Source organism: Microtus pennsylvanicus, chromosome 22, assembly GCF_037038515.1.
Source record: "Microtus pennsylvanicus isolate mMicPen1 chromosome 22, mMicPen1.hap1, whole genome shotgun sequence".
Taxonomy (NCBI): domain Eukaryota; kingdom Metazoa; phylum Chordata; class Mammalia; order Rodentia; family Cricetidae; genus Microtus; species Microtus pennsylvanicus.
In genome coordinates, this window is record NC_134600.1 from 4,830,272 (window position 1) to 4,840,483 (window position 10,212).

Sequence of the window (10,212 nt, forward strand, 5' to 3'; positions counted from 1 at the left end):
TCTGGAATGTGAACCCCAATAACTTGGCTCTTTGGTTTGGTTTGAAGAGATTTCTAAATGAGGCTACTAGCAGCATAAAAAGACAATTTTGGTACCCCATCATCGTTCAAAGCACGGGCACATCGTTGGGGTTCTCTTCGTGCCAGTCACTCATTTGATGATGGAGCCCCAAGAATCTGAATCTGGCCTCCAGAAAAACGCTCACGGTCTACTAGAGAGGGCATTGAGTTTCCAAAACATTTTTCATTAAAAGACCGAGTTCTACAATTCATGAATGAAGAGAGAATAACCTATCCGTCCCCCCCGCCCCGCCCCGCCAGAGTCTTGGTTATAGCTTCATGTATGTCAAACCGTGTAGCTCAAAATCATCATCGCAGATGTGCTCTTTCTCTTGGTAACTACAAAGCTCTCAGAATATCAGTGCTGGTAAATCTTGAGACCCAAAATGCATTCAAAATGAGGAGGGCTTCGAGTCTACAGATGGAGCCTGAGTTGTGAAGGAGCAAGTCAAGGTCTTTAAATTATCAAAGAAATATCATCCTAGATAGAAAAGAATAGAAAAAAAAAAGAAATATCAAAATGAAGTCTGGGTATTTCCTCCCATCCCTGCGCTACAACACACGTTCCATTTTCGGTGTAAAATATCTCAGCTCCTGAGCCAAAAACCACACCTGGGATCAGAACATCTCTCTGGCACACAAAATGAATGGAAGTCACTTTTCTAGTACATGCTGTATTTATACTTTAGTGGTCACTCTGTAATAAATAAATATAAAAGATGCAATTGAACTAGAGAAGGAATTCATTTTGCAAAACCAGAGTGCAACCACTCCAGACATTCTCAGTCCATTAAACTCTAGTCGTAAGGACTGAGGTCTGTTCACAGCCGCCCTGATGGAAACGTGAGAAAGCCCGAAGCGCTGGCGCATCCTCATCCTCCTTTGGTCCTCAGTGCTCGCTTAGGGAGAAGGATCAAGCTCCCGCTGGGATCGGGCTCATTTCTCGCGTAACTGGGGAGATGAGTTCTCCTACTTTGGTGCTGCGATCCTGTTTCATCTCGGGAACTACGAAGGCTAATGTTTGTACCGATCTACTCGATTTTCAGACGCTTTCCTTTCCCAAACTCTCATTTTCTCAAACATGCTTCAGTTGTGGCGCTCCTGCGGAGGCCATGGAGAAAGGAGTATATCCGTGGAGAAGGCTCTTCACGGGCACAGTGTTTACATGTCCTGCCTGTGGGAGCAACTGAAGACCAGTCTGGTTGTCTTTGGTGGGCTTCCTTGGGGATTATGTAGAAGCAAGAATATGGAAAAGGCACCAACCAGAGACCTGGCTTCCATTATTGATTTTTGCTAAACCTGAGTCTTCAGAGGCCTGGCAGCTGGCTCCCAGTGACGTGGAGGAAGGGACCACCCGCAGCTTCCGTTTATCTTCCTGTCTTCCTGATATTTATTCAAATGACTTTTTTTTTCTACTTTTTGCACTACTTCTCACAAGGAACATAACTTATAATTGAAGAGTCTAGGGTTTTATTCAATTTAACTTCATTCAGGAAATTCCAGGGGCAGGAAACGAGGCTGTACTCTTATTACAAGTCACCACTCACCCCACATAAGAAACAACATGCAGTTGAAAAAATACAGCCTGTCCCCCTCCCACGTCCCCAGTTACACTTGAGATTTGGGTCAGCTGTTGCAGAGTGGAGTCCTCAATCGGCCAGCCTACTCACATGTGACTTGACTTTAAGTTAATGAGAATGACCCTCTGGCAGCAGATTCTAATCAGAAGACTCTATTTGCTTCGAAGTTAGTTTTGTTTTTAGATCATTTGTCTAGCACAGAAGCAAAGGAACCCCAGAGACATCAGAGGTTTCTGGGCTGTAACTCAAGGTCCAACCACTACCGTTGAAAGGGTGGTTAAAAAAATAAAAAGAGGTGCCTGGCAATTGTACCGCTCTGGCCATCTAACCGTAACTGCTGTTGAGATTCAGGAGTAACAGCTGCATCTCCAGGAACTGACGTTATGGATATAAGGAATGTGTGTTGACTCCGTGAGAGCCATCAGGGTTAGGAGTGAAGGCGCATTTAAGATCGCAGGAGAGCCAAGGGGACAGGGGAGCATTGCTGCAAACACCATCAGACTCAGAGCATGCTGACGGGGGAGTCGGAATGTGTGACTTTTCTGAGTTGAAAACAATGTCTTAGTTTTGTGAAGACACTGATGGGCCATCTACCTGGTGGGAGATACCCATATTGTGTGATTTCAGTAAGCTAGCATTTCCTGTTCTGCAAAATGTCATTCAGTCCCAAAGTTTTAAGGCTAATTATAGCTTGATCAGGAAGCTCAACAATTTGCATTAATTTTTTTTTACTTGGAAATTATTGTTACTACTATCGAATGCTATTTTTGAAATAAAAGTGCTTTTATTTCATTATGGTTCATTTGTTTTTACAGCTGACATTAACATAACTTTTGAGATATTCTCACTCTCCAATCAGCTCTCCAATTAGTGTTGATTTACACTATTATAATATGTAATATTACACTATTATAATGTTGATTTAACATTCCCTATTAGTGTGGAAAGTAAGCTCTGAAGTGTGAGGTTACCGAATCACAAAAGGAGACCGAATGATGGCTTCCTGCCAAAGAAATTAACACAGTAGATACATTTGCTTCAATTTTGATGGTCAAGGTACTTTATTCTGATTTCGTGATCAAATAGCTCAACAGGACAGATGGCTCTAGCTGTTTATGATTTTTATGTCCGGTGGCCTTGGGCAAGTGATATCTTCAAATCCAATTTCATTTTAAGATATGACAAACCTGAGGAATGTTGATAGGAATGTTTATGATTCAAAGTGAATCAGCTACTACTGGTGTAGGTAAGAAATCATCAGTAAATTCTGGTAATTATCACCTTCTGTTAAAAGGGATGGGTAATGTTTAAGAAACACCTTGGAAGGGTGAACCAGGAAACACAGAACAGAATGTTTTGTTAGGACATCAATGCCCTAAAAGATATAATTACAGCTTATTTTTCTTTATGTAATATCATAAGTAAAATATGGGGGCTGTTAGCACACTGGAAAGTGCGTAAGATTACATGTTTTTATAATAGGGGTGCAGGCATTCCAAAATAAATGAATGAAAAAAAACTACATGCATCTCTCTTGCCTCTTACTGAAAGTATTAATCTAATTTTATAATAATGCTTACTTTTTAATATCAAGGCTCTGTAAAGACATTTTATTTCTAAGATTTCAGTAGAGCACAGGCGGTGTATTTTTTAAGCCTCTCTGTCTCTTCGCCAGCCCCGCCCTTCATGCCCACTGTACCGTAGATCACAGTTCATTGTCACACTTCTGGGTCTGGTGATTTGATTTAAGCTTTGTATTTCTTCGGTGTAACTTTTAATAGAGAAAACTAATGGGAGGTGTTTGATATTAGAATAAGATTACACAGCCCTCATTTGACACAGTTACTTTTTTTTTAAGGCACATACTATAGGGTGTTGGTAGCCCTCCTAGAAATGCGTCATGACTGGCATTACACAAAGCTTACAACTGAATCGTGGACCAGTTGTTCATTTTTCCAGGAAGTCTGTATTCTTATCCTCACCTGAGCCCCTGACTCTTGTGTTGTATTTTTTATGATTATGAAATGCTTTGACGGAAAGATATTTTAATGTGTACAATTTGTTTTATTTTCATACTGATCTCTATTTTTGTTTAAAGCCATGTTACATCACGAAATCACTTAATCAAAAATAAATCTTCTTTTAAAAAATGAGTTGGGACTTTTCTGTCATAGTTTGGGGGAAAAATAAACTCCAGAAGGACAAAATTAGGGATACAGTACTTGGGATTAGTAGACAGTTCTGCAGATATGTTAATTTCTCCCTTCATTGGATTTGTAATCAAGAATCTATTTTGTTTATCTTTACAAGAATATTTTTGCTCTCAGTGGTGCACCAATGGATGTTACAGGAATTAAAACAAAGCATAGGGTTTTCACTCACGCATTGAGTCTGTTTGTTAGGTCACGTTGAACCTTTAACTCATAATCATATGTACACCAGCTCCCCTACTGTCGCCCAGATCAATATAATCTGAGGGTCATGTATTCATGCCTGGAAAAAGCCGGTAGGAAAACTGGCTGTGCCTGAGCAACAGACCAATGGGGCTTCCAAATATCTTGCTCCTGCAGATCCTAGCCGTGCGTAATTCTGGTCCAGCATTGAAAAATGCGTTGATTTATAAGGAGAAACGCAGCGATTCAAATGTTGGTATGACTGTTCCAAACCGTTTGATATGTATTAGATGGATCAAACCCACCATGTCCACAGGTTGAATTTGACTTATAGAGGTAGAGTCTGATACCCTTGATTTAATCCATGAATCCTTTATGCCTGGCTTAGTAGTAACCTAAATGAACTGCCCAAATAAAGAAAACGCTTCTAGGACATAGTAGTTAATAGGAGAGGAAGAGGAAAGGAAAAAACGTGAACACATGGTATGAAAGGCAACAGTTAGTAGCCAGGAAAGGGTAGCTCTATAGTACAAAGGCCAGCAGGCGGTGCCTGGAGTTTGTATTTGAAAATGACGTAGTATTGGTATCTTTCTGCAAAACTAGCTTGTGTTGGTTCATATAAGAGGGTCCCTGTCAAGATGTCACGAGTCTTGAGATATCATTAAACCCTTTCTTTGATACTCTAGATCGGGGATTCTACTTTCTGTAGACATGAGAGTTTGAAACAGGATTTCACTATTACAGGTTTGCACTGTTGCTGCAAGACAAGCGTGGGGGGTGGCATTCGTGCCGCTGACTTCCTGCTCTGCCTTTTGACTTCACCGTGTCTCTGTCATGATAAAATTACCTGCTCTTGTTTTGTTCTCTTAATGTAAAGCTCAAACCCACTTCCCCGGTGACGATAGAACAGCTGCTCTCTGCCGCTCCGGGTACTTCACGCTGTTGTGGAATTGTTTCTTTGGCTGGCTGGTAGGTTGGTTTTATTTGGTTTTTTATCTTTAAGCCAGAAAGCATTTCAACTCCTGGCGAAGGAGTAGAGACTTTCTCCTTGTCCTTTCTTTTCCTCATTGGCGAGTGGGTCCCTAATCGTGACTTTCCTTTTTCTGATAGCAACTTCCCTACTATTGTGTCTCCCAGTCAAACAAAACTCTGGAATCACAAGAACAAACTGAACTGAGAGCTCCTGATAAAGTTATGCTTGCTGAGACACGTTCCGTCCACTTTGTTTGCTGGAGAACTTGAAAATCCTCACATAAAAAGATCTCCTCAAAGATGCTCAGACATTTGGGAAATGCGAGTAACGTTCCAGGGGCTCTTGGGAGCAGCCTGCATTTCTTTCCTGATTTATCACAATGCCATAAAGTGCCACCTCACAACACGAAATGCTTAGATGGGGTAATAATTCATGACTCATTAATATTCATTTGACAAGCTCACATTCTTGAGAGCGATCATGACATAGTCAACCGTGCCCCCCCCCCCACGCCCGCTGCAGGCCCACTCAAAGTGAAATTCTGAGGTTGAGGCCGTAAAGATCTGCCTTTTCTAACTGACAGTTTTGTCCAGATTTGTCAAGTCTGTTTTTGTAGAATTTGACTAACCCCAGTGGAGGACATCTTTTCACAGAAACAGAATGGAGTCTAAAGAAACCAACTGAAGTATGGTGTTGCCATCTAGATCTGATGAACAACGGGGGGGGGGGGGGGCAATGGCAATAGCCTGTCTTGTTTGGGGAGCCCCTGGGACCTTCCTGGCCCGCAGCTCATAGGGAGGTTGCTTATACCCAAACTAGGACTTTCATTTAGCAACCCGCAGCTTCTCAGGGCAGCATTTCCCACTCACGCAGGGTACCTCCATTCAAACTCTTCTTTTCAATGACAGATTTTAGTTCATTGACAAAGTGCCAGGTTTCCAAATGTTTCTTCCCGTATCTTCGGTTTGGGTTTGCCATTTTTTTTTCCCTTGCTGCCACTGGAGTCGGAGGCTCAGATATGTTCAGGATTTGGCCTCACAAGTAATCCACCTCCATGGCCAAGGAAGACGTGGTTGTTGGAGGTGTCATGACATTAATACTGCTTTACAAGAGGTGATGAAGACTGCCTTCATCCACAGTGGCCAAGCACATGGCATCTGTGAGGTTGCTAAAGCCTTAGTTAACTGCCAAGCCCATCTTCTGTGCTTGTACCCAATTGTGATCAGCATATATAACTACCATATATATAATAGTTATATACATATCATATATATATCATAGTTAGGTTATTTATTGCTGTGAAGAGACTCCATTACCATGGCAACTATTATAAAGAAGATTTTAATCAGGGTGGCTCACTTAACAGTTTCAGCGGTTTGGTCCATTATCATGATGAGGAGCACGGTGGTGTGCAATGCGGTGCTGGCGCTGATAGAGCTACGTCTTGCAGGCAACAGGAAGTTGACTAACACACTGGGCAGTATCCTGAGTATAGGAAACCTCAAAGCCCACCCCCACGGTGACACACTTCCTCCAACAAGGCCACACCCACTCCAACAAGCCACACCTCCTAATAGTGCCACTCCCTCACTCGCTATGAGATTATGGGGGCCAATTACATCCAAACTGATATATATATATTAGAGGCCCTTTGCACTGAGCATCAAATCAACCTAAGTAAGGTAGATGACAACAAGAAAGTATGAGTAGGCCTCTGTAAAACTGATCAAGAGGGAAAACCACTGAAGAGGGTTGGTTGTACTTGTGTAATAGTTGAGGGCTATGGCAAAGAATCCCAAGCTAAGCATATTCCCAAAGAGTACTTTAGAAGCAAGAAATGAACATATAAAAAAAATGGCCCATTAAAGCAGAAAAGGAATCAGATGCTTAATACTAAGTGTGTATCCCCAAATTTCACGTTTTGAAGCTTAATCACAAAGGCATTTAGAAGCAGGGCTTTTAAGACAGGCATAGTGGCACATACCTTTAACCCCAGTACTCAGGAGGCAGAGACAAGCAGGGTTCCAAGTCAGCCTGGTCTACAGAATAAGTTCCAGAACAGCCAGGTCTGCACAGAAAAATCCCGTTTCAAACAAACAAAATAGAAATTATGTTTGTAAGAGTTGATTAAGCCAAGATAGTGAAATTCTCATGAATGGGCTTAGTGCCATTACAATCGGTATCCCAGAAGGCTCCTTGACTTCTGCGGTGTAAGGGAATAGTGAAAAGACACCCATGTGTGTCCAGAAGCTGGCCCTCACCACACAATGGATCTGGTTGAGTGCTGATTTGGGCTTGCCAGTTTATAGGACTGTAAGAAATCAAATTTCGTGTTTATAAGTACCGAGACTGTGCTACCCTGCTATGGAAACCCAAATGGATTGTGTTACCAAAAGAAACCAAAATGTTTCATATGTCTCTTTCTTCCTAAGATCCCTCTTAGCTGCAGGATCAGGCAATTCCAGGAAGAAATTAAAAATCAGACAATAAAAAACAAAATACTTAAAGCAAAGCAGATTTATATTACCACTTCAGGCCTGAATAAAAACAACATAGGCCTTTTTTTAAAAAATGTATCTGGGTGTTTTGCCTACTTGTGACCACAAGGCTGCAGTGCCTGCAGAGACCGGAAGAACACATTGGATCATTTAGAACTGGCGTTACAGATGGTTGTGGGTACCATGTGGATGCCGGGAACCGAATGCTGGTCCTCTGCCAAGTCAACAAAAGCTCTTAACCGCCGAGCCCTCTCTCCAGCCCCAAGTACAGGACTTTTTGATCAGTCTGGAGAATTGGGAGATGGTGATGTTTTACTAAGGTGGGGCAGCTCTTGTTACTGTCCAATCTTCACGGCGTGGGAATAGAAGAGAAACCCAGAGTAATAAGTTAAGCAGGAGTCCAGAACCAGGCTGATCCAGAACAGCATTTCTCTGAGGTGGCACGAGGGAGGATGGAGAGAGCTATGAGTTACCATTTGGGGGCTGATTCTTCCAGAATTTGGCTTTCGAGAATAAAACTAAATAAGCAAATGACCCGTCACCTATGATGCTCTTAACTGCGGGCTCAGGGAGTAGTCACCAATTAGTGCTAATTTTTTCATCACTTCAGCTTCAGGTGGGAAACCCTGCCTCTTAGCATTTGCATCTTGTCACCCTTAATGCCAGAGGACCCTTCTAACAGGGAGGTGCAGCAGCGTGACACTATTCCTGCCCCTCACAATGACTTCTGTTTTATTTATTGTTCGCTAAACCCTTCACCTAGCACCCCGAGTATTAGAGGCATATGTCAAAGGTCCCACCTTTGATTTTCTCCATTCCTTGTCTGGTCCCTGTGTTCCCACACTAACTTAAAAATATTGTCTGGAAAATGATTCTTTTAGTATCACTGATCTTTTGGAGCCAAAATGCTTGGCTTGCTTTGGCTCACGTGTATCTAGCTCGTCTGTCACGTCACACAGATCAACGGATGTTTCGGGAGGTGTGGAGATAGCGGGCTGCCTGTGGCTCAGAATTCCAGCAGGAATGCCTACGGTGTGGTAGGGGCAGAGGACACACATGCTTTTCTAACCCGCTGTGCCTCCGAGGTATGGCGGTGACTGTACAATTCACTTGAGTAAATGTCTCCAGCTTGACTTCAGTGCGCCCTTAGCAAAGGCCCCAATCAACACATAAAATCTTGGCGTTTCCTAGTGTCTTGTGCTGCAAAGTAAGTAATGAGAAAATTAGTAGACGACGGGGGTCTCCAAGAGGAGTCAAGAGTTCCAGTGGCCAGAGCTGGAATAATCTGAACAGCCCAATGTTTATTTTACCAAATAAAATCAAAGGCAGTGGTGGTGCACGCCTTTAATCCCAGCACTGGGGAGCAGAGGCAGGCGGATCTCTGTGAGGGAGTGCCACTGGGATAGCCAGAGCTACACAGAAGAACCCTGTCTCAAAAAAAAAAAAGGATGTACTCCAATTCATAATGTGCCTTATGAAGTATAATTAATGTGGTATTAGTGTATGTTAGCGTGGGAGCTGGGTATGGCCTCTATGTAAACTCTATATGACTTTCTCAACTTTTCTGTAAATAGGAAACTAATGAAGTATATTGAGAATAAACAGAAGCATTCATGTAGAAAAATAAGGGCCCAAGCAGACCGTGTGACAAAGCCAGCCGATCAATGTAATGATGATTGAAAGGGGACCCAGGCCATTAAGTATAATCCATAGCAGCTATGAAAATGAGCATCATTTGAACACAATTCCCTGGCTCCAAGCCCAAGCATCACAGAGAGTACAGCGCGAATAAAGGCAGCTGTATAGACGGCGACCAATGGGAAGAACATGCAATGTGGAAACTGCTGTCCCGCTGAGCAACATATTGGGCTACAAAAGGGGAATTCTGAAATTTTGTATTAAAAGCAAATAGTTTTGTTTACCTTGAGAGAACTAAGATGTAGCTCCGGTTAGCAGACTGCTTTCCCAGTATGCATAAGGCCCCAGGTTCAGCCCCTAACAAAGCATAAATCAGGTACAATGACAAGTACCTGTAATCCAGAGAGTTGGAGCACGGAGGCAGGAGGACCAGGAGCTCAGAGTCATTGATACAGAAAGCCTGAGAGCAGCTCAGGCTACATGGGAGGTGCAGGGGAATAAAAAGAACAGCTGTAAGAACAGAAGAGAATTATGAATTGGTGCAAAACACCTCGGGAAGGAGGTCTCACTCACGAAAAAGAAGAGAGAAGGCAAGCCCGTTCCGATAGTGCTGGGCCAAGAATGGCCTCTGGCCTGTTTATCTTATTCACTTTTTAAAATAAACATTTTTTGTAGTGGCATTTCAATCGTGTTTTAATAAATAAAGACTGCCTGCAGATCTGAGAGGAAAACAGTCCCACTGGTCACCCTTACAGACCAGGTTATGGTGACACACACCTTTAATCCCAGTAGCCACAATGACACACACCTTTAATCCCAGTAGCCACACTAGTTGCCGTAGAATTCGGGTGGTGCATGCTTTTAATCCCAGTCCTAGAAAGGAATATAAGACAGTGGGGCAGGGCGGGTGGGGGGTCAACTCTCAGACACAATCTCCTTCTGAGATTCTGGGAGGCAGGATTGCCGTTTCACACTGAGGTCAAGGCAAGAGCCAGTGGCTGGCTGTTTTGCTTTTCAGATCTTCAGGTTGAACCCCAATTTTCTGACCCTAAGTTTTTTATTAATTGTGCA

General features: G+C 42.8%; 1 pseudogene; it reads left to right on the forward strand.

The window, feature by feature from the left end:
- Window positions 1-6,059: 6,059 nt before the first annotated feature.
- Window positions 6,060-6,846, forward strand: LOC142839849 (small ribosomal subunit protein eS12-like; annotated as a pseudogene).
- Window positions 6,847-10,212: the final 3,366 nt, after the last annotated feature.